Below are 25,933 nucleotides of genomic sequence, written 5' to 3'. Positions count from 1 at the left end.
TTTAAATGAATTTCCTTTGATTGCCTGAGGGAGATTTCTTTAATATTCTTTGCAATTAAGAGCAGTTAAACTCACTTGTAGATATTCTATCCAAATTTGTCGCAATAAACAATCAAATCCATTCTAGTAATGACTAATTCACGAAGGAGATGTAAAAAGAGCAAGGGTGTAAAAAGTACTTGAAAATTATACTTAATTGAAAGTATGGATGCTTAGTGAAAATGTTACTCAGTTAAAAGGCAAAGTATCAAGCCAGAAACATACTTGAGTGAAAGAAAATACCACATTAATTTGTACTTAAGAATTAAAAAGGAAAAGTAACATTTTAGAATTTTTGATAATGTCCTTGGTGTATGGGAGACAAAGGAGACAATTCATCTTGTATGAATCCTTACTAACTCCACTAAAAGAAAATATTTCTCTAATGTAGGGCCTAGGGCTGGGTATTGATACAGATTTCCAGATTTAATTCTATTTGACATTGATTCATAGGGGTATATTTCAGTTATTATGTCCCTTTTGCTAAATATGAAATGAATAATCTCTCAGCTCTCAGCATTATACAGGGGACCTTCTAACTAGGTACATTAAGCAAAATATAGATTTTTTTGAATGATATTTTATTAGTTTAAAAAAATTGACAAATTTTAGCTTTTTTAAACTGAGCAAATCAATGTATTTAATCAATAAATATGATACTATTGTGCATATATTATATTTTTTACATGTGTATTGTTTAATTGCATAATTGCTACTATTCACAGGTATTTACATTGAGTTTTTGCAAATGTGCTAAAAACCGGTAATGTCTATTTAAGGAAACCCTGCATTTCTGTAAAGAGTGTCTGTAAATGAGCGCAAGCTAACGAGAGACACATAAGGCTTTATCTCATCAGTGCTATGCCTGGTTAGAATTAAATGTTTATTTTTTGTTGATTTTGATCAACAACTGACTATAAAGAAAGATTATTAAAAGAGACATTATTCAAGGACAAATAGGTTACACAGAACAACTATTACTCTCAACATGCAGTGAAAGGATCTTGCAGCTGAATAATCCACCACTCTACTACACAATCACTGGTGAGTGAGTGAAAACCAGCCAGTTGCTGGTTTTCAGTCAAATAAGTCAAATAATGCAATATTTTTAGTCAAATAATGCAATATTTGCAAATGTGAGTGATTTCCTCTCATTGTAGTGGAGGGTAGCACATAGAGTAAAATATCGATCCATGGCTTTTGAGAATCGATATTGAATTGAAAAAATTTTAATAAACAAATGAATTGAAACATCTATTTTATTGTCCATCTCTAGTAGAGGCACGGGTGCTCTTCCTCTGGTGACTGAGTCCTGTTCATCTATCTTCTTATGCCACTAACTGTTATAATTTGTCTCACGCACAAGTCAAGGTGCTGTGCGTTGTAGCAATTGATGAGACATGACATCACTTCTCAGTGACCAATGACCATGTTGTGGCCAATTACATTGTATGTTAAAATGGATTAAATAACATTTAACCTAAACTTGGCATCAGTGCAATTCAATTGGTTTGTTAGTATTAAGGTAAGACAGAAGGAAATGATCTGCAAAAATGGAACACATTTTTCAAGTCTAAATAAAATTGTAAGGAGTAAATAGTTATATTTTTTTTGAAAATTTATTTTTGGCTTTGGATGGTTTACGAGGAATTATTTTATGTTACAAACTGGTAATTACGAGGGTATTATGCTATAAATGTGGTTTATGAGGATATTTCTAGTGTCCCCATATCAAATCACTTAAAAAACTTAATAAACAATGTTTTTTGGAAAATGCAGAAAGTTCTTTTGTGAGTGTTTTTCTCTTTAGGGGTAGGTTTAGGGGATAGTATCTATAGTTCATACAGTATAAAAAATAATTTTGTCTATAGAGAGTCCTCATAATGATAGCCGCACCAACGTGTGTGTGTGTGTGTGTGTGTGTGTGTGTGTGTGTGTGTGTGTGTGTGTGTTTGCCTTCAGCACTGGTGTTTCCTAAAAGGATGAGTTCTAGAGGAAGTTTTGGTTTCCTTATGTCAGTGAGTGTGTGTGTTTGTGTGTGTGTGTGTGTGTTGCTGGTCTATCCCACATCAGAGAGGGGCACAGACAATGGTGCTGCCGGGCCCTGGGGCCATTACTCTGCTCCAGATCCTATTCACTGCTATCATTGTCTCCCTGTATGAGTCTACAGTATGCACATTGAGTCCTCAACAGAGGTGAGGGAGTAAAGGGTTTAGAGGGCTGCTCACAGTGTAATTGAGTGTTCACATGTGTTTCTGTAAGTACAGTTTTACCACTCTCAGAAGCAAAGGTCATAGGTCATTTCTGCAGTGTAGCTTCCAGATACAATGTAGACATGCTATTTACTCCATTATTATTTTTTATTAAAATGTTTAAAAAAAGTTTTTAAATTAAAAATATATGATCTCTATGTTAAATTATGTTAAATCTTGGTGATGAACAAATAGCTTTCGGATATGTTATGCATTCATGTTCAGGTTAAGAATGTTTTGGAGTGTATTTTTGTATGTATGCTTGAAAGTTTTCTAACATTGTCTTTTATTTGTATTTTTCCCTAATGCTGTTCCTCCTCTGTGCTGTCTTCAAACAGGTAAAAAAAGCTTTATTTAACAGACATTTTTGTATTTGTGAATGTAAGTGTGGGGGTGTGTGTGAAAAAAATGTATGCACTAGTCCTCACTAATTTAGACCATTAGAATATCACACATTCTCCAGACCCCAATCTACTCCTGGCCTTTATTGATTCTTGGCCTGTTCAGACATTTATCTAATTTCATCCCTATTACTTTAGCATCCCTCTCTACCCCTTTTCTTTCTTTCTTTCTTTCTTTCTTTCTTTCTTTCTTTCTTTCTTTCTTTCTTTCTTTCTTTCTTTCTCATGCACTCTTTTGGAGAGACCTTTACTTATATTGGCTAATGACTTCCAAATACTTCATCAGCATGTAGCCTTAACCTTGCTCTTGTTTCCAAACACCATAACAGCTCTAATTAACTGCTTCCCCCTTCTGTTTCACCTAACTCAACGCACACACATACACATACGCATACAAACAAATGCACACCCTCTCTAAGCCAGTTTCTTTCCTTTTCTGCTGAGTTCTTTGCCCGGTTTTAGTGCTACAAATGGAATATATATTTTTAAGAGCTTTGTGTGGATGGATGATATTAACCCCACTGGTCATAAGCACAGCAGCTCTTGTTTATTAAAGTGCTTACGGCAGTTTTTAGTCAAGGACTAGTGCACAAGCAGCAACATACGTATATATTCTAAAAGTTTGTCTCAGCAGATTTACACATCGAGGCTGCCCAAAAACCATTCATAACATGTGTTGCTTCTCACTGCCAGTCTGATATGTGGCATTTATTTACATAATTAACTTTTGATCTTTTACCCGGTACTTGCCCCTCAAGTCAACGTAGAGTGGTGTGAAAGGGAGAGTGTATCGTTGGCAAGTTCAAGGATTATCTCTCCTCATTTGATAAACAGATCTCAGGATTCAGCCTCTAAAATCCTGCAGTCCTGCTGAGAAGCAACCTGACCTCATAAGTTTATTCATTTCATTTTTTTCAATTAATTATTCATTATGGTTTCTGATGTCTGACCCAGTGGCGTGCTTGAAACAAGACCTATATTCTTTCCTTTAGCCTCTGTACGAAAATCTAACAGCCCGCTGAACTTGAAAAGTGTGCCATCATCTCGTTAATCAAATTACTTACGAACCGAAATTGACAGTTTTCATTAATTATAAAGGATTATTCTAATTGCGATTCAAATTTATTCATTTAGAACAGACGGCATTCAGTAATATTTCAGCAAATTTACATATTAAATGGAGAGGGTGGTTGATTAAGTATGGTAATGTATGCGCCATGCCTTATTTTGTTTCTGGTGGGCCATATGTGGCACAGTGGCTGGGGCAGGTGAAGGCTCCAGAACGTGTTTAATTTGTTTGACAAACACGGAAGGGGACACAACACGTCCTCTGGCACCCTGCGCTCCACTCGGCCCTGTGACCCTCACCTCCCGCTGCCCCCACCTTTACCTTTATCTTCTACTCTGCTGTGCAGAGAGCCACTCAGACACTGTCTGAATAAGTATGGCTTTTCCGCATCAAAGCAATCAGACCGTTTAACCAATAGCTTCCAACTGACTTCTTGAGATTTTTGTTTATTTCTTAAGATAACGTTTTTCCTTAAAGGGACAGTTCACCCACAAAAAAAAATTCTGTATACATTTAATCCCCCTTGTGTTTTTCAAACTCATGGCATTCTGAAACACAAAAAGGGGATGTTATGCTTAATATGAGCTTTAGTCACCGTTCACTTTCATTATATGGCAAAATGATGCAATGCAAGTGAATGGTTACTGAGGCTAACATTCTGCCTAAGATCCTGCTTTGTGTTTCATGGACAAAAAGAAAATCATATGGGTTTGGAACAGTATGATGGTAAGTTAATGATGACAGAATTTTCATGTTTGGTGAACTGTCCTTTTAAAAGTCCCTTTAGTAGTTTCAGTAGCAATGGTTGATATCTATTAAAGTGGCCACACTTTAATGTATACTCTTTCGAAACTGACTTGTTATTTCCAATTTTGCGATTCTTTAAATTGATTTTAATACTTTTATACAGTGCAGCTGTGCCTCATTTGTCCTTTCGTTCCAAATCCTTAAGGTTAAATCAAAGTCATTCTTTCTGGAATTTCTTTGCAACCTGATTTGTAACATTTTAATGGTTTATGAATACACAGCACGGGACTGCTCTACACCCATGCAAAGGCCATTGCTTTAGTGTAATTTAATACAATGGTTATAGCAACAAAAACAACAAAATGAGAAATAAAATGAGGATATCTATCAACACTATATGCATTTACACAATGTACCCTTGCCTGCACAGGAACTCTTTATCAAATTAAATATAGCTTGAGCACAATACTTTAAATTTAGACCATTTCTGTGTTTATACATCATCTTCAAATAAAGAAAAACTACACGCTCTGGCTGCTGTCATCCAATGTAAACACATTAGTGCAAATTTCAGTCTGGTAGCTCTAGTAGTGCAATCCAACTGCAATAAAGCATTATTAGATTCCTTAGCAGGGGTCAACCCCTCTGACAGGTCAACGGTTAACCTATAGCTTTACTGGGTACCTGCTCTTTTGTTCTGGGTGTCTATGGGTGCTGGGCTACTTAAAAAGAAATAATCTAGAGCAGCTGCTGGTGCGTTTAATTAGCAGGGTGTGTGTGTGTGTGTGTGTGTGTGTGTGTGTGTGTGTGTGTGTGTGTGTGTGTGTGTGTGTGTGTGTGTGTTTATGCCTGTAATGATGCTTAAACAGATCCTTGGCTTAGAAGGCAAAGTATTGACAGTCTTTGAGCTGCCCAGTGACAGGACCATTCTTCATTACTTATGGCCCACAGGGAGAGGGGGGACCTACGCTTGGGTGGGGTGGTGTATTGGGTGGTAATGGGGTTTCAGGGCTTTGGCAGTGGTCCAGTGTTCAGCCCCTGGAGCCCCATGGTGGCACACCGAGTCGGGAGAGAGGCTTGGTGCGATTGCCATCACTTTGCCTGTCTCAGATTTATGAGGTTTACTTTAGAGAGGAAGTGTTTCAATCAGCCATGCTTGCCAAGCATGTCCATCACCCTGACAGCTAGTTATTTATGACATCATAGAATTAAATCCCGAGTACAGTGGATTGCACGCACACACATACAATATGCCAACTTCCAGGCTGAACTTTTTTTCAGTGGTACATAACCCCCCACTAGGCATATTGTTTTATGTACTACTGCACTACTGAAGTCCAATCATGCCAGGGAACCCCTTGTCAAACCCTGACCTCAGTTTCATATCTATGGCAAACTGGAAAAGCCTTTCCTTCGGTTTGGCCACAAACACAAATATGCAGACCTGAATGCTTGGCAAAAGCATTGCAAGCATACAGTCCTGATGTAAATTCTTGTGTTATTGTCGCTGTAACAAATCTTGGTACTCTAGGGGCAATGGAGATGTCTGCATTAAACGCAATGTGTTAAGGCCGCAACATACACTATGCAAGTATGGGAATGCAGACACTTTTAGCTATGCAAGCTCAATTTTGTGCACTGCTGCGTTCCAAAATGTGTCAGACCGCAAAAAAAAGTGTGTGACCGACTGTTAGATTTTTTTGCTTTCAAGCCAACTACAGTGGTGGCAGAGCACTAGTTTGAAGAGAATATTGCTGAGCAAGTAGGTCAAATTCAATATACACTCACTGGGAACTTTTCAACTGATTATCTAATCACCCAATCATGTGGCAGCAGTGCAATGCATAAAGTCATGCAGATATGGGTCAGGAGCTTCAGTTAATGTTCACATCAACCATCAGAATGGGGAATGTTTTTTTTGATCTCAGTGATTTTGACTGTGGCATGATTGTTGGTGCCAGACTACCTGGTTTGAGTATTTCTGTACCTGCTGATATCCTGTGAGTTTCAAGTACAACAATCTCTAGAGTTTACTTAGAATGGTGCCAACATTTTTTTTTTTAACCCAGTGAGCAGCAGCTCTGCGGAGGGAAACGCCTTGTTGATTAGTGAGGTCAACAGAGAGTTGCCAGACTGGTTTGTAAAAGGTTTGTTACTGTTACAGTAACGTAAGAATGCACGTTAAGCATGTTCAACTGAACCGCGTATTGACCAGGTGCTTGCATCTGCATACATGTACTCACGTAATGTATGTATATCTGGCATTATTATTCACTTAGCTACTGTAGCTTAAAAGATGCCAACTAACTTGCTAAAGTACTTGTTTTCATATTATTGTTATGCAATAATTGACTTGAAAGAGAAAACCTTAGAAGACCGTTTGTGCCAATCCTCACTTTAGTGCCCCTTTGTCAACCCTGAGAATGCAACTTGTGTTGCATAGCCTACTGATGTATTTTGTTAATTAAGTGAATCGTATTCATCAATTTGGTGTCTTTTCCCAAACATCCCTGAATGACAATGTTGCAGTTCGAATAAGATTATAGAATGTATTATTTTTCTTTTCAATTATATTAAAGAACAGAATTATCAAAGCTGTGGCAATATTCACAGGTGTGACACAGTAGGCTCCAGTACACAAAATTGGCCTTAAAAAGGGGCTGAAGATCTTTCACTCTAAAGGCCCTGGCATACTTCATTTTTCTGCGTTACAGATTGGATCGTGCCTGGTCAACCGTTGCCTTTAAAAGTATACTGTTTTGATTTCAAGCAAATACGAAAGCTGTTTCACTCATTCACACTACAACTGCTTTGTGATACTCATTTTGTGCAGTCAACGGCAGGTGCATATGATGACAATGTTCACAGATCAGGACTGTCCGCATGTCGAGAAAATCTGGGCCGCATGCAAACAGTCCGCGCAGACTATGCTAATGACGACATTTGCGATACTGTGTATGGAGCGATCAGCAATGCGGACAACCGAACTATACTTTGCCCTTAAGACTGTTCTATGTATCCAGGAGGCTGGGACTCCCACATTCTGCCTCCATCAATATGACATGATGAGTCCAGCACTGCCTTTGCACCCCTCCATTTTGTTCTGAGAAATATTTAAAGAAAACAGAGTGGAATTACCTGGCATTGGACAGGATTAGACAGAGAGCATGGTCTGATAAATTTTTTAGTGCAATGAGATGTTGTGGCTGAATAAAACATTGCTTTTTAAATAGACATGGTTGAACATGGAAGGTGTTTCCTGCGAGTCTGACTCTGGAGCCATTGACAGCTACACGCTCGTGTCATTTGCAACCACAGCGACTTACTATACAGTTCAGTTTAGTCTTTCTTGGTGCAGTACTGTATAACACTCTTTCTTACCGTTTTCACATCATATTTGGTGTCAACCTCCCTTATATCATCCAGTACAGGTTGGCAGCCTGTCTGAGCATGTTTCATGTGTGCCGGAGAAGTGTGTGTGTGTGTGTGTGTGTGTGTGTTGCGCTGGTTGTCCTCTGTGACATATTAAACAGTGCCCTATGTGTGAGTTCAGAGACCCAACCTCACTCTCTCACATGGCATTAGCATGCCAACATGCCCTCTCACACCTTACGCCCTCACAACTGGTACACGTGTCCAACATGATTCAACACAACAGACCGGTATGCCCTACCTCTGTCTCTCTCTCTCTCTCTCTCTCTCTCTCTCTCACTCTCTCTCTCTCTCTCTCTCTCTCTCTCACTCTAAATTCAATTCATTTGAGCTTTATTGGCCTGATCGTATACAATGTACGTTGCTAAAGCATTCATAAAAAAAATATATATTATAATTATTACATATATAAAAAGTCAAAAAATTAAATATTATTATTATTATAATTAATAAAAACCATACAGGTATGTGCACAAATTATAAAGAAAAGTAACTACAGAGAACAATGAGTAACAGTAAATTAAACAGACACTTAATATTTAGTGAGGGGTCACCCACTCACCCTCAGATCATGACAAGAAGACACATACTCTGCTGCTAAATATACATTCAGCCTTCTCTCCAAGAGCATATGAGAGTTTCTCTATATTACTCAATCTGCTGAATTCAGGCAGCATCTTTTCTATGAGTGTAAAGTGTGTGTTTCTAATGCTCTCATGTTTAATGCACTCAGTGAGGAAGTGAAGTTCATCCTCTATGAGTGCAGAGTGAACACAGTCTGTTCTCTCTGGGTCTCCAGCTTTGTCTGTGCCGACCCGTCTCTACAGCCAGACTGTGCTCACTCACACAATACTTTGTCAAAAGCTTGCTGTTATAGTAGTCTTTAATTTTGGTCAGATATGATGGCATTTTATATTCTGTCTTAATTTTTTTGGAAATAGATAAATTTGTTTATTTCTTTGCCAGTTATGAATATATTCTTCTTGAGTAGTGTTTTGTATTTGTTTTAATTTTGCCTGAATTGAATTGATACATTTAGCTAGTGTTTGTCCACTAAATACTGTAAAGGGTCACTCTCTGTGTGCTGCTCTGTCTATAAATGCACAGTGAAGGTGATATTCTGGGGAAGAGTCTGATTGGTGGAACCAAAATTTACTGTCTCTCTTTTGAAAGTCAGTCAGAAGGAATCTGCCCAGTTTTGCCCTACAGCGCATTTATATGTTAGAAGTACTTCTGTGAACTCCTAGGATATTTTTACAGAATACAAGGTGGAAAGTTTCAATTGAACTTTTGTCCCAGGATTCATAATTTAGTTTATATTTAGGTCCCCTGATTTCACTGCCATACAGAATAATGGGTTTGATGACACTGTCAAATATTTTCAGCAACAGTATGGTTGGGGGGTACATTTAAATAATATTTTTCTTACAATGTAAAATTCCCTATGAGCCTTGTCTGTTAGGTCCTTTAACATGCTAAATTGTCCAGAAGCCGAGATTGTCAGACCTAAATAAGTGCAACTGATAACATGGCTAAGAATTTCTCCCCCTAATGTAAAAACAGATTTGTTGTTTTTAAAACAATTTTCCTTTTGAAAAATTATGACTTTAGACTTGTCCATGTTAATTGGAATGCAGACATTTTCTAGAACTGAGAGGCTTTCACGTAATCCCTCTTCAGTAGGTGAAAGCAGCTGTAGGTCATCTGAGTATAGAAAACATTTGATTTCTCTGTCCTCTAGATTGAGTCCAGGGCTAGAAGTGTTTTGAAGCATTGTGGCCAATTCATTTATATAAATATTAAATATAGTTGGGCTTAGACTGCAGCCTTGATGAACTCCCTTATTCTGGCTGAAATAATCAGTTATTTTGTTGTTTATTTTAATGCAACTTTTGTTGTCTTTGTACATGTCCTTTATTAAACAGTTTTAGGAAGAGTCTTATATGTGTGTGTGTGTGTGTGTGTGTGTATATATATATATATATATATATGTATGTGTGTGTGTGTGTGTGTGTGCGTGTGTGTGTGTGTGTGTGTGTGTATATACAACAGTCAGTTCCGGTCCTCAAATCTGATTGGAGAGATGTTCCATGAGCACTGATGTTCTGACAGGATCAGCACTCGGGCGCTTCACTGTGTGTGTATCACTCCGCTTGTATTCGTGCCATTCTAAACTAAGGTGTAAGAGCAGTATCTGTTAGGAGTGAAATTAAATATGTTAGCTAGCAGGTGGTGGCAAGAGATAATTTTTGTGTGTAATATGAGCCAGTTGGTGACATAAAAGTTAATCATTGTTTACATAGAACAGCGTTCCATGATCGCTCCTATTACCACTACATTACATAAGCTAGGACATTGTTTTAAATGGCTTTAAATGAACAATTTGAGGATTAAGGCTCATTGCAGCTGAGAGACACAAAGGACTGTTTGATTACAGAACTTGAGGCGCTTACCGAGTTTCCACATTGGATACACACTGTTTAAAAATGGCGGAGGACATCGCTGTTTCTATAGTGATCGACTCTTGTGCGGCTACCACGAATTAGGGAGAAATACCCCTGCTTGGACGCTATTTTTCCACTGAGAAAGCTTACCTACAGAACACAGCATACTGTATCTGCTTGGGAGTGGCAACAGGTGACACGCTCTGTCTCTCCATCTCTTTCTCTAACACACACACACACACACACACACACACACACATGGACACGCACACACCCATCAATCCATCCTTGTTTATCCAATAACTTGTTAGAAACAGCACAAGCCGTGATACTATTTCCGAATTGAACTTTTTGTATTACTAATGAAGGTTTGGATGCATCATTTGTTTTGAAGCAGCAACGGCAGGTTCTGATCCGTCGCGTAAGAAAGTAGTTCCATGCACAAATGCGTTTTTATGACCTTACTCGGTTTTTCCTAATGTTTTAAAATATTTGCATACAAAACCGTAGTGCACATTTTTTAATCAGAGCTTGGAGTTGCTTAAGTCTGGAGGTGGTGGTAAGGAGTGGTGTGGCCACTTGTAATGGAATTGACGTGTTGCAACTGGATGTACTGGCCATGTCTTCCGCAAGGTCCTCCTCATGATCTGAAGTTGATATTGCTGGAGAAAAAAAAATATTCGTAATGTATAAATGAGTATACAAATAAGAAGTCATTATTTATAGACAAATATCTGTGTGGCCATATTTAATCAAATAATCTAATAATATATGTATAGTGGAGAGCAAGTCACTGTCAACTTAGAATAACTTCCTTTTACCTTCATCTGTTGAGGCATCTTGTTGAGATGGACAAAGAAATTTAAGCAAAGCACCTTGAGAAAAAAACGAAAAGGTCGTGCAAGCACAGTCCACAAACACCAAATGGTTAAGATTTGTATGAAATAATTCACAAACAGCTAATGGCAACAACAACACTTTAGCCTATGTTAACATTTTGTTTACTGTAACATTTTTACAAGCAAATTCAATGAGATATATAAAATAACTAGGTTAGCTTGTTCTGTTGAAACTGTCACAGTAACAGATATAATATCTTCCAAATATGCATTAGTAACATCTTTGGAAGATATTATATCTGTTACTGTGACCGTTTCGACTGAACAAGCTAATCTAGTCTACTGACAAAGGAACTGTTGATAGCATCGTTGTTGTTAGCAATTGACAACCAAATCATTACGCTACTAATGGGAGAAATTAAACGCTTGGCATAATTAACTTATTCTATGCAAGGTTCTGTATACACAGTACAGCCATTGGCAAAAAAGAACATAGAATAGAATAGAATAGAATCCTTTATTTTGGTCACACATTATACACACAGTTTTTTGCATATATACAGTGAAATGTATTAGTTTTCACATATCCCAGCTAAGCTGGGGTCAGAGTGCAGGGTCAGCCATGATACGGTGCTTATGTTAGCATTTTATACACTTGTAAAAACAAATGTACAGAGATATATTAGCTATGGTTTATGCATCACACGTTTCTAGACAGAGTAAGATAGTCTACTGATTAACTAGCTGTCGTTACAATTGAACTGACAAATGACAACCACATTTTCTGATGTGTGGTGGGACAAATTACACCCCTTGACGTTACTCCTTCATTTAGTGTAACAGATTCTCACTTACCAGTGTCTTGTTTTTTCTTTTCTTCTTCCTCTTGCTTTCGTTTCCTTTTAATATGCCCGGACGGGTAAATCCGCTTCATGGTCCGAAATTTAACTGCTGCCCTGAAACTACGAAACTTCAACATTCTGGTAGCATGGGGGCCCCTGTAAGGGGGTTCCGGACGTGTCATTGCAGTGTCTTTTACCATCAAATATTTTAAGGGGGTTCCATGTTGTCGTTGCTGTGGTCCAATGTAATCAGCCGTCCTTCAGGGGGCCTCCTTCCAGCTCGGGGCCCCAGGCAATTGCCTGGGTTGCCTACCCCGGTACAACGTCTCTGGATGTAGCACCATATCACACTCTTGCTCGTGTGATATTACTATATGTATATGTGTATATGTATATATATATATATATATATATATATATATATATATATATATATATATATATATATATATATATATATATATTTTAATGTGCATACATACAGTTAGTGAATAAGACCCACTATCTGTTAGTGACCCCACTGTTACTCTGAGCTCTTACAGATGGCCCAAGCTCAGATAGCATCTGTCTCCTCCCATCCATCACAAGAGGCTGTTCTGTGCAGCTCCTCTGCAGGGGCCTGCGTGCTTGCCAGATCCTTCACTCTACCTCCCTGTGTGGGACTCAGGTACCAAACGCCGCCTGCTAGTCCACGGACACAAGCCTGGATGCCTGAGGGGGAGTAACCCAAGTCTCCATAGTCCAGAATAGGAGCTCAGGCCTGGCTGAGGGTTATTAATGGCCCCCCTCTTTGTGCCTCGGCCCCCAAGGCGTCTGCATCCATAGCTTCTGGCACGGGACACCATCTCATAAATCTCCTTAAATAATACAGCGCAGCAGCTAGGGGAAAGGGGTCACCACGGAAACAAGGCAGTCAGGCTGAGATGAAGTGTCAGTGATGCATGGCCTGTGCCCCCTGAAAGCAGGTAGCATTCCCCCCAACACACAAATGCTCACACAGAAGGAACGCATAGGGGAGGAGGGTATCGGGAGACTAAGAGTAGAGAATTTGAGTGCTAGTTGGAACTATGAGAGAGATTTTATCAGGATAATTAGATACATTTTCCCACTTCTCTGAAACTTCAATCCCGTTGAATCTATAATGAGATGCACATTCTGAAAGACCCTGGAGATGCTGAGGAGACCCCCGAAATCAGAGTGAAGGAGCTGCAGGTCGGAGCGAGTGGAGTGGCAGCTGAAAGCTGAACATGTGGTTTAAATTAACACCCTCCCTAGGGCTCAGGTAGACAGCAGGGGGAGTCAGGATCTGAGACTACCTTGTGATGATAGACACATCCGTCTGATTATTGTTCTTCTCTTGACACACATCACTTTCACATGCGCTGAAGAGTTCCCACGGTTTTTCAGCCTTATGCTTCAAAATGTTCCGCAATGCTGCCATGGTTGAAAACACCTTGATATGATATAAAAAATGCCACAATAAGTGATGAAAATTGCTCTTTCATGTGCTATCTAACATTTGATATATTTCATAATATTGTATTCTCTTTAGGTATGGATTTAGACACTGTTGTGACCATTTCAAATAATTGGCTCAATTTAAGTATTTGAGTAAACAACATGCTGTGTGTCATTTGTTAGAGAAGTAAAATGCATTCTTAATCGTAAAAATGCCATTTAAAAATCTATTCCAGGGGGCAAATATTGGCTTATTAAATAATAGCTGATATACTAGACCACCTAATATCTTTGTTTACTGTTTATATTATAATTACATTCTGGTTTTATTAGTCTGAAGAGTAAATTGACATGATCAAATCAAAATGAGCCGCACCTCTGCTAGGTTTTGATGTCTACCATTTGCTTTTGATTCAAGTGTTCACTAGCATTTACTAACTTCTCCCTACAAAAGCCTTGCTCTGAAGCAGCCTTCGGTGTCATGCTGCCACTTCCTCTCCCTCTCTATCCAGCACTTCGCTCAGGCTACGGAGCCTGTGCGCTGGAGCTTTGAACACTGAGAAGATTGTTATATATTAGTTTAATAAAGCCAGAGACAAATGAAGCCCCCCTGCCAAAGAGGACTGTGTTACACACACATCATGAACCAAATTAGTGTGGCAGCGCAACAGAGCAGTGTGTCACTTTTGTTGCTGAAGATGATTTGCATAGCGGAGCTCATTTCTCAGACAGATAAATCTGACGGCAAGCCGTGTCTTCCCGCCTGAAGTAAATAGTGTAAATAATAAAAGGGCCTGCCAGTGGAGCTTGAGGAATGACTTCATCCCAAGCTATTTATACAGTCTGTCAGAGGGGAACAAAAAGGAGCTGGGCAAGGAAAGCGAAGAGAATGGAGCCGCCATCTGATTGGATAAAAAACAGGCTGGCTAATGCTTTCTGGGTAATAGAGATGGAGTACCACTTGAGTGTTGTGTATGTGTAGTTGGGGGGAGGGAAGCTTTTAATTGAGAGGTGAGAAGGATGAGATCCCACAGGTTAACTTCATTCTTTAAGGGCCATTAATATGGATCAGATAAGGTTTGTAGTGCACTGCATCTCCAGTGTCACAGGGCATGCTCTATTAATCCTGGTGATAATATGGACTTCCTGTAATTACATTTAAGTTTATTATGTTATGTTGTTAATAAGGTATTTAAAATGGAGGTTAATGATGAAGAACTTTTGTTTTGGGTCATAGCTAAAAGCCCAATGCTAAGGGGCCTAAAGGCACTACTCCTGAGGGTACAAATGAACTGCACTAAAACTCTCTTTTCTACCTGTGAGTCTAGGATTCAAGTGCTCCCCAGCTAAAATGATTATCATTGAAGTTTTGTCTTGCATAGGCAGGTGCATTACAAGAGAGGGAATATATAGCCTTCATGACTAGTCCCAGACTGAATCTGCAGACTGTTTCACATTCCCTGGTCTGATTTTGGGGAGACGCAGAATTCTGCTAAATTCCCCAATATGATCAAATGTTTATCACTGAGCTGAGAGAATTAACACAATCAAATTAGCCAAAATATTTAATAAACAAACATGCAAGGGTGAATGGTTGCCATTTGAGCTTTCTGTGGAATTCTGCATGCACAAGTTTTATGTCTGCCTGTTCATACCTAAAAGAGTCTCAGCCATTATTTTCTTTCTGAAAATTGAGGCATGTCCTGAGGGAGAGGAGTGTGTTATCTTGTGTGCACAGTCATTATCCTGCAAATATAAAAATAATTAGCATTTACCTGCTTAACTCAAATGCTTTGCTCCTTTAAATATCATTGAAAAGATACTACATCAACCCATTAAGTCCTTTGAAATGCTTGCATTCCTACATTATTTTCATTATTCTTCCATACTTTTTCCCTCCTGTATTAGTTAGTGCTGATTGTGCATGCATTTGTGTCTTTGAAAGTTTCTTTTAACCAGGCCAACTTGTTTAAAATGTATTTTAAACTGTAATATCATTAGACTAATTTTGGTTTCCCCATTTAGTAGCTATTTAGGATGTGCGTCATGTTTTTATAATTAGAGCTCTTGTCTCCCGGCTCCTTCTAACCCCTCCTCTATTAGCTCTTTAGTTTTATTATGATACGGTTTGTATCGCAGATCTAAAAAATGTCCCAGTGAGGATGCCGTATTGCTGGCAATTACCAAGATGTTTATTATACCTGGTGTAATCATTTTGGTCGCTACAGGGATTATTTAAAAGTTATTACTGCATTGATGTTTGCGCTTTGTAAGGTTGTGATTGTGCGTTTAATTTTACCAAAGTGACACATAAACCCCATCTTAATTTAATGGAAGTGAGAAAGTGAGATTATTAAAATATGACCGCATTGGCAGCACGGTGTATAATTATTTTGGTAAATTTGTGCTGGGAGGCACGATAGGGCAAACTGTACTCATTTGCAGGAGGCTAATTTAATAAAGCTCAACCCTCTTTATATGAAGGTTGAATGTTTTCCTATTTAACCCAATTGAAAACCACACCAATTTGCTGTACTAATATTTCCAGCACTAGTGGCTAATGATGCAAACTCTAAACAGCCCAGAACCGGTAATGAACGGAGATGCTAATGAAAAGGTGAGGACACCTCCAGCACTCTGCTGCGGTCATTCTCTATCTTGGACCAGTGAAAAATTCCTTCTCTTATCTTGCAGCCCATAATCCACCTCTTCTAATTAGGCCTTACATTCAGGCAGGATGAAAATCGTAATGCTCCTTATGAGATTGAAAGAGCAGGGTTCGACCAAGAGAGAAAGCGAGGGGGAGAGCAGTGAGGATGTAGAGGAGGGAAAGGGGTGGGGGAGAGACAACCATGTGTGTTACACTCTGCTGGTCACCTGTCAGCTGTCAAAGCAATTACAGCACCTCCTAGTGTAAAATGTTTAAAGTGCGCATTAGCATGTAGTGCAGTGGTATTCTGTCCCTGTGATCCTGTGAATCTGGCACTCGGAGGCAGCCCCCTGTGCCGCCACAAATCGCTGCAGACAGCGCACTGTTAAAATCAATATGCTGCAGTTTTGTTGCGCTTCCATCTGACTGTGCAATGTTGTCTAATATAATGTAAATAATAAATTATCAGGAGCGGATTACCAGGCAGCACAGACACTCCATCTCTGAGGCACCCACTGATATACATGCTCAATAGCACTAATAGTGTTTGAAAAATGCACAACTCTTTTTTTTTATTCACACACTTTCCTGAGGCATTTGAATACTCTATGACACCTGCAGTCAAACAAAATAACTGGATTAATTAAAGTTACATAGCATAAATTCTGACACACAATTAACAGCACAATTAATCCATATTGAAAGCAAAGATAGGGAGTAGATTGGTGGTTCTCAATTGGTTTTGCTCAAGGACACAGATTTTATGTCAGTTCATCAAGTGGCATATCAACACAAAGGAAGAAGTAGGCCTAAACAAAAAGTCCTTAAAAGTCCAAAAAACTCTTCCGTGGACCATAAAAGGAGATATTCAGCAAAATGTCAAAGCTGCTCTTTTCCATATAGTGAAAGTCAAAGTCTTTCTAGCAAGTCAGTCCAATGTCAGCCTTGTTTGCTCTCTGAATGCTCTCGGGAGGCGATTTCCAGTCATGACAGCGCAGCTCCTATCTACTTGAATGGAGAAAAACTGAAATCTCCAAAATGTTTGGTCAAGATTATGATCAAAGAACATATTTCAAATCAGTAGTAAAACCTGACAACATTAGTTTCATAAACTATACTTCTTTACCTCAGATTTAGCTAAAACATGAAATCCTGGCTTGTATAACTAATGCGCATGCACATTCTCTAGTTGAATGGCAGGCGATGTCTGTATCAAAAAGGTGATTGGCTCATTTACCTGTAAGGTAGGACTTACTTTTTACATCCATTGCCCATTGGCTGCCGTTGCATGTTCCAATTTCTTTCAATCATTTTAATAGAAGTGGCCCATCTCTTCTAAACATTCTCTGGTGAAAGTGGTTGGCGACCAGGTGCATTCTGTGGTTACCATTTACTTTCATTGTATAAGGAAAAAAACAGATTGTTCATTTTTAAAATGAACATGTAAGAAATTCTTAATACTACCATGATTTTCTTAAGCCCAAGAAAGAAAAAAAAAATATTGATGGCAATAACAAAAGGTGTGGGAAGCATTCTCTCCTCCCTTTTAAAAGTTGAGTAGTTATGTTGCTATCGTAATCATACTCAGTATGTGGTTAGTCGCATTTTTCTTTCCATTTTGCATTGTTTTTCCATTGTTTTGTCCACGTCTCTTTCAAAACATGACCCACCAGTTGAGAACCAGTAGAGTAGTTTCTCTGCAGGTAGACAGCCAACTTTACATCCAGATCTGATGACTTGAGTTAATTTAGGACATTTTACTTAATTACATTTCAAGTCAAAAAGCTCTCAGCACTTTTACAAGTCTTTCTCTGAGAGCTGCCATTTTTAACTGGTAAAATGCAGTGTGCACCCCTTTGTTGTGTGTTAAAAGAGTGATTAGGTTTTATTTGGACACACTGGATAAAAAGAGACAGAGGTAGGAAGCGAGTGTGCTCTAATTATGTCAGTGGAAGCCAAAAGAATCACACTTGCTCTCTGTGAAAAGGTCCCTCTGTCCTTTGCGTCCCATTTGCGGGTGACTAGATGAGACAGGTTAAGGCAAGAAGAAGTGGTAGCTGTCAATACACCTCCCTCTCTCTCCTTCTTTCTGATGCCATGAATTATTTGTAAGAGCAGGCGATGACAAAAGGATGTCGTTCTCCCTCAAAGCCTCACCTGCTGTCCCATCACACCCACAGAGAGTTGATTCAATCAGACATGCGGGGGAGAACAACCCCCTCCTTTACATTTCTCTCTCTCCTCTGCTCTTTTCTGTGGCCTCATCATTTCTTTAAAAGGGCAGAGTAAAGATGAGTCTTCGTACACTAGCAAAGAGGTCAGTGGGTGACCCTCAGAGCCTTCACTTCCATGGTTCACATTTTCATGTTAAAGACTACAGTAGTCCTGTTTTTTTTCACAGTTCGTTTCCTTCAAGATGGGTCAGCTAACCTTAAAGGAAAATTTTGGGTTATTATCAACCTAATGTCACACTGATCTGAAAGTAGACCCATAACAATTAAACATTGCACTTGTTACACTTGACAACAGCTTCAACAATTGTGTTTAAAGGGATAGTTCACACATATTTATGTAATTTACTCACCCTGATATTGTTCCAATCCCGTATGACTATCTTTCTTCCAGGGAACACAAAATCTTCCTCAATCACCATTTAATTTAATTGTATAGAGAGAGAGAGGGAGAAAGAGAGAGAGAGAGAGCTTTTATAGTGAATGGTGACTGAGGCAACATCTCATGTCATTCTGGCTAACTTCTCCTTTTGTGTTCCATGGATCAAAGATGGTCATGTGGGTTTGGAAAAACATGAGGATTAGGGGGGGTGAATTAAACCTTTAACGCAGAATAAAATAGCTTTCAGTTCATTAGCGACATTAAAAGCAGTCTATAGATAGCTAGATAGGTCCGGTCACATGCTCATCTTATTGGCCAGTATGTTTTATAATTTCAAATAATATAAAAACATTTAATTAAAAACATTTAATTTCAAACATTTTGACTATCACTTAAAAAAAAAGATTCCTGTCCTCAAGCTCAGAGTCTTCACCAGTGTTAATAGCTCCATAGCATTGCATTATTTAAATTTAGGAGAAGCATTTTTTCCAAAGCAACTAAAAGTGCATTCAAGCTATTTTATCAATTTGTGATATATATGGAAAAGATTCACTTGTGATCTTACCCATGACCTTGATGTTGCTAGTGCCATGCTCTATCAGTTGTGCTACAGAATCATTATTTGTATACAGGAACTAATTCTGTTTGTGCTGAATATTTGTAGGGAATTCTTTCAAGTTTGCGAATAGGCTTTTAGCACAAAACTGGTATTTCTTTTCAAACCCCTCTGTTCAAAGTTCCTGTATCCAACCTGCTGATCACTAGTATACGTACAATCCAAAACTCATGTCACGACTAACTAAAAAGTAAACCACATAAGGATACCAGGAAGGGACATGATTTAACTTTCAACAGTGCACTGATTTGAGGTTTGCACTGAAATAATGTCTGTGGTGATCAAAAACTTTCCACACATGCAGTACAAAGACTTTAGGTTAAAAATAACCAAAAGTAGGCCTTTAATTTTATCCTGAATGTATATACTTATTATTCCTAACTGATCCAGTGTTGAGAAGAGAGAATTTAGGGGTGTATAAGTAACTAAGTGTTATTCTGCCCAGTTTGTTTGAGCCCTGTGGTAGTAAGTAACTGTGCTGTAAAGCTTCAGTCTTCATACAATAAGCAGGTGGTCTAATGATCCCACTGGCTGCTAACCCTCAGGCCTGATCTCTCCCTAACCCACCCCCCCCCCCCCCTTCCCACCCTTCCTCTCTTTCCATCCCTCCCTTCCTTCATCCCTGCCACATCTGCTGCCTCTCGCCAAAGGAAAAAAAATCAATCTCTCCATCATGAATTATTGAGGTGTTTGCCTACAGCCTCTGAAATATACAGAAGGGTGGTCTCTCTCTCTCTCTCCGTCCCTCTCTTTCTATCTATCTATCTCCTGTTCACACTTTCTCTCTTTCCTTGTAAATTTAGTGTAAGATATGTAAATTATGGACAACAGAATGAATTCAGTACACATTTCACTTATGTTAATACCACTGTTATGGCCTTGGATGCTTTATTTGTGCAGTTGCGCATGTTGGTTTGAAAACATTGTGTGGAAACCATACCATTGTTTTCTGTATATCCTTCTGAGCGGTGCAGTTAATTTGTGCTTTGTCTTGTGTACACTGCCCATGCATGGTACAGAGGCTGTTTACAGATAATATATCTGCATGTCCATTGCCCATAACTCTGTATGATTAGCTTAAACTGAGGTCATTGTGTAATTTGTTATCAATTAGCAAATTACTGCTATTAAAGCTGAGACGCCAGTATTTAATGTGTAAGTCTGACCATAGATGGACGAAACTTAGATTAGGAGAAAATATCTTCTTCCTCTCTCTTTCTCTCTCTCACCCTCTAGCTAGAAACCCTTGCAACTGAACTGATATCTGCTGATGTCTGTATTATCACACCATTTACTGCTGTATACTGCTGATCTGCGCCTACTCTACCCTCGCACACTTCTCCATTGGCACTTGTAAACATTCAATAGCTTTAGCTGCAATGATTACATTAAATCAGGCAGTTGTCAGATGACAATCATTATCCCTCCTCCGGTGGCAGTGGCTGATTGACAGCTCCCCAAAAGCCATGTGTGGTGGCTGCACATCATTGCCTGGCTTCAGCTATCAATTACAGGCTTGAATTTGAAACATTTATTATGTAAAATAATTCTTCCGTCTGCACTGCACTCGTCTCCTGGGTCTAGTCCCGCTGTCTGATGTGAAATTTTTCTCCTCGCTATCCTCTTTCACATTTGCCGTCTCTCTCTCCCTCTTTCACTCTCTCAACTCTTTGTTGTTATTTCACAGAGTGTGTGTCTTGCATGCATTGCTCTTAAATCGACACAGCCCATGAGGTAATGACATAAGAAGGGAATGAATTGTCAGAAAGCGGATACACAGGTGTTACGGTGTTGAGTAAACACAACAGTTCAAAACAATGACTGTGTACACTGTGTCAGTGCTCAAGAGTGTCAGTAAGGGAAACAGGCCTCATTAATTGTTGAACTCTCTCCAGAGTCAGTCTCTAATATACTGTGATCCTTTAATGTACAGCATAGAACATTAGAGGATGGACAGACAGACAGACGAACAGATAGATAGATTTTATAAAATATTTTTTTATGTTTCCAGAAGTGTTGATTATTCCTGTGTCCTGAGACGTTACAGATATTACATCAGAAATAATAAATAGCATACATAATTCTGATTCAAAGTAATGGCCAGCATCATCCAATCATTGTCAACCATGTTAAAATTTGCATGACAAATTCTGAATCTATGTAATCTGAATCTGTGATTACCATTGTCCCATGTCTGCCAAACATGTTGAGTGGTCCAAAACTCATCTGCAGCCTGAAACTTTTGAAAACTTTTCTGAAAAATGTTGACCAGATGTAAGCAGTGAATGCCTTTATCTGCATAGGAAAGTTATAGGGTGCCCCCTTGCTCCCAAATTAAGAAATGGCTTAACCTCCAGTGTGCTGTCTGTCTGCACTGGTCTCAGAACAGTTTGAAATGCACATAATTTTTATCCAAAGCCTCACTGAAGGCAATATTTTCTAGCTTTTGGAATCATCCATTGATCCTCAATGTGATAATGCACAGTGAATATAGGATATTTTAAGGAAATGGAGCCTACATTCCACGTACAGGGTGAAATCAACTCTTTCGCCATAAATAGATGACATTTTTAGAATGGCATATCAGATGAATCTAGAGACTACTCTTTTGACTCAAACAGGTTTCAAGCTGTTGCTTCGAGCTGCTCCCCCCACAACCTGACTTCGGATAAGTGGTTGAAGATGGATGGAAGGAGGTTTCAATGTAAAAACTCAATGAGGTTTCTTACCAGATGTAGTTTTGTTGCCGTTTCTCAAAGACCAACTCAGCTGAGATCGACGCCATGTTGTTTTGCCATATGACTTGGTGTGCCAAAAGTTTGACCTGTTAATGATATCCTAAAGTCTCCTGAACTAAGATCATTCGGTTTAAATGAAATTAAATTATGCATTGCCTAGAGCGAAACCAAAACGTAATGTCCACGCATGTGGACACAGCATCTCAGGAGGTTAAATGCACTGTAAGTAACTTTGGATAAAAGCATCTGCCAAGAAAAATGTGAATGTTTAATATAAAAATGTAAATCAATTAAATAATAAACTCTGATACTTTGTCTAAAGTACAGAATTGTGCAAAAGTTTTAGGCACTTAAGAGCATTTGTCTTAAGATGGTTATTTATATCTTCAGCTTTTGTGGGTCAATAGGATAAATACATTTTAGATTCCCAAACATTACTTTTGCAAATAGAAAAGATTAGAATAGAAGAACAGGGCTCTCTGCAAGAGATGGCATTGCCCCCACAAAGCGCCCACTGAACCATACCTGTCAACACTCCTGTTTTTCCCGAGAGTATCCAATATTTCACACCGATCTCCCATCCCCTCACGCTTTGTTATTTCTCCCAGGAAACTCCCTTAATTTGTATGGCCCAAACCTCATTATATGAATAATCACATCAATACATTATTCCAAGTTTATCCAGTTGCCAGATATTGTATAAAACACATCCTACTCACACAATCGACACATCATACAAATTTTAACCCATTTGTGACCTCAACCTGGCAACCTACAACCCAGTTGACCTGCTGATATCTGCGCAGGTAGTAAACACGGGAAGTTGAATCAAGCATCACTGGTAGATGGGAGGAGAAGATTCAGGTGGCGCTCCGGTGAAAAAAACTAAATATACATGTAAATTTAACAACAGCTGGATGGAAGAATTAAATTTCATATCTCGAAGCCATATCGATAATGCACACGCCTTTTGCAAAATGTGTCGCACTGATTTTAATATCAGACACGGTGGGAAAAATGACATTACTCAGCACATTAAATCACAATTTGTATGTATTTAGCCTACTTCTGCTAGGGATGGGCGGATCGATACAGAAGTACCGATACTTCCTATACTGACGTGATATCAAGAATATTGATACTCACATTAAAATATCGATTCTGAAGGTTTTTTTAACTAGTGATCTTATTATTTAGATAACATGAATATTAATGCATCTCATAAGCTTTGAAGTGGAAAATAATAATTATCTGAGCGAATTGTTGCATGGCACCAGAACTATTTTTTCTTCTGCTCATCGTGATGCGCAGAAATGCTAAGATACACTATCAGTCACTGACAGCTCTCACCCTGTCATTCATAGCACATGTTCAAAGAGTGAGCAGTGTTTTGTTGAGGTAATGACATCTGGAATTATTCACACCAAGTAATGACAAACCTAGATATGACATGTATTATAATTTATAATGGGCTTGTGTGACCATTTATGCAGGTTTATTTAAATTCAGGTGTTAAAACATTGGCAATGATCTTTAATCCTCGTTAATAAATGATACCCTCATGAAAACTACCCATGGATTTAATGTAGTAATATTGTATTAACCATGACTAGTAAGCTGTAGTAAACGTGTTCAGTAACCAAGGTTTTGATACAATTAACCATGGTTTTACTGCAGCTAATAGTAATTACTATTAATATTATAAATATAATTACTATTATTACTATTTACTAATAGTAACTGTATAATCATATTTATGGTTAATTTTGTGGATTTATGTGTTGCTTATACTTTTACATTTTTTTAAATATAAGTAATAATTTTATCAAAAAAATTTGTAACAATAAAATTCATTAGAGGTATCAGTATTAGTATCGATATTGGCAATTCTGGCCTTAAAGTACTTGGTATCGGATCGCCCATCCATAGCCCCCCACTCCGCACCCGCCCGCTCAGAGGTCTCCCAGATTTTGGTACCCAAATGTTGACGGGTATGCACTGGACGTCGAGTCAGTCTGGGATTACAAGAAGAGACCGAACCAATTGAGACGGCCTAAATAGATTGAAGAACTGTGGTGAATTCTCCGAGACGTTTGGAGCATCCTATCTGCCAACATCCAAGAACAATTCTCCTGGTGTATCTAGGAGAATTGGGGATGTTTTAAAGCAAAGGTGGTCACACTAAATATTAATTTATCTTTTTGTTTACTGGACTTTTGTATGAAGTTAATTAATAAATGAAAACTATTTATGTCATTATTTTTGAAGACATCCTCACTATGCAACATTTTTCAAAGTGCCTAAAACATTTGCACAGTACTGTAAATATAAAAATGTATAATAATTCTAAGCACCTACACAGAATACACAAGCTTAACAATGTAGCGCTAATAATAAATAATGCTACAAAAAAGTCACTCCAGGATTTGTATACAATGGAAGATTCAGAGCGAGGATTATTTTTCTCTCATGTAATGATAAAAGAATTCTCTTTGCTTGCTTGCCGTTTCTTCTTTCTCTCTCTTTATTTTTTTTTCTGGAAATACTTCTTCAGTTGCATTTGGCACCAAACACGCAGGCCAGTGCAGAAATCCAGCCATAAAAAATGGAGGGAGGAGGGAAAAATAAGACATCTGAAAGACCAGCTAAGCAAGCCAGTGATATTTCTTCTTTTTTTGTTCAGCCCAGGACAGATCTTTTAGAGATGTGTATTGTAAGCAATTTTAGAGCTGTCAGCACAACATGCCTACCAGTCTTAGTTTTGCCTGAAGGCGGCGAGAGGGGAAGGTTGCACTTCTTGAAGCTGTCAGATCGTTTTACTCGACTTTTATTCATATTTTATTCGCAGTATCTGTTCTTTGAAAAATTAAGAGGAAATTAGATTGTTCATGAAGGGAGTGTTACTGATGCATGTGTATATTTTTGAAGCATGAGCAATATGTTTTTTCTAGAAGGGGCTTATGTAGGCAGAGAGAGAAAGAGAGAGAAAGAGAGAGAGAGAGAGAGAAAGAGAGAGAGAGAGAAAGAGAGTGACTGACAAACAGAGGCTGAAACGGATGGCGAGATACAGGACTGTCCAGCTTTCAGAAGATTAGCCTGTCACTCATCAATGCGGTGTCGCCTTACTCAATTAGCCACAACTCAAACTCTGTGTTTTAAACAACTGCAACATTCCTATCATGCCCACACAGTAGAGGTAATGGAGAGCTGACTTGAGAAGACATCTGCCCTGCTCCCGTTAAAGAGAACCCACGCTGCTGTCTTACTGAGGCATTCCGGGAGATGGGAATTAAGATAAGATGGTGTAAGGTGAGGAGCGAGAAGGCAATAGCGAATAAAGAGAGATATCATGCCATACGGAATGCCACTTTGAGTGTTGCTTCATGGCAAGAATTGGCATCGGCTGTATCTCCCAGAAATGGACACATTTATATTTTCTCTCTCCCTCTCGCACTCTTATGGTCTGCGTTAGCCTTCATAAAATATTAATGTTGGTTGTGCTCAGTGCCATAATTGCCATCTCAGCCTCTGAATAATTGATGGCTGGTGCCGTTGACATGGTCTCATTTACTGAGAGTGTGGGTAATACCATACTCACACATGCCACATGCTCTAATGTCACACTGCCGCAGTTAGTGCTGACTCCAGATCAGTCGGTTTTCCTGTACGCCACCATCACTCATTTGTAACCACCCTCACATCAACAGTCAAATGCATTTAAATCAATAGTGGTAGCAACTTGGGCTAAAAGTATCATTGCAAACACGAGGAGCGATTTTATTTTATTTTATTT

At 38.7% G+C, this 25,933-nt stretch overlaps 1 protein-coding gene across 3 annotated transcripts in view; it reads left to right on the top strand.

The window, feature by feature from the left end:
• LOC127659694 (transcription factor COE1-A) overlaps window positions 1-25,933 on the top strand; it is a 154,090-nt gene that overhangs the window by 68,710 nt on the left and 59,447 nt on the right. The gene's annotated exons all lie outside the window — the stretch shown is intronic.

Source organism: Xyrauchen texanus, chromosome 19 (assembly GCF_025860055.1).
Source record: "Xyrauchen texanus isolate HMW12.3.18 chromosome 19, RBS_HiC_50CHRs, whole genome shotgun sequence".
NCBI classification, from domain to species: domain Eukaryota; kingdom Metazoa; phylum Chordata; class Actinopteri; order Cypriniformes; family Catostomidae; genus Xyrauchen; species Xyrauchen texanus.
Note: the sequence above shows the minus strand (reverse complement) of the source record. Positions and strands in the feature narration are given on the sequence as shown.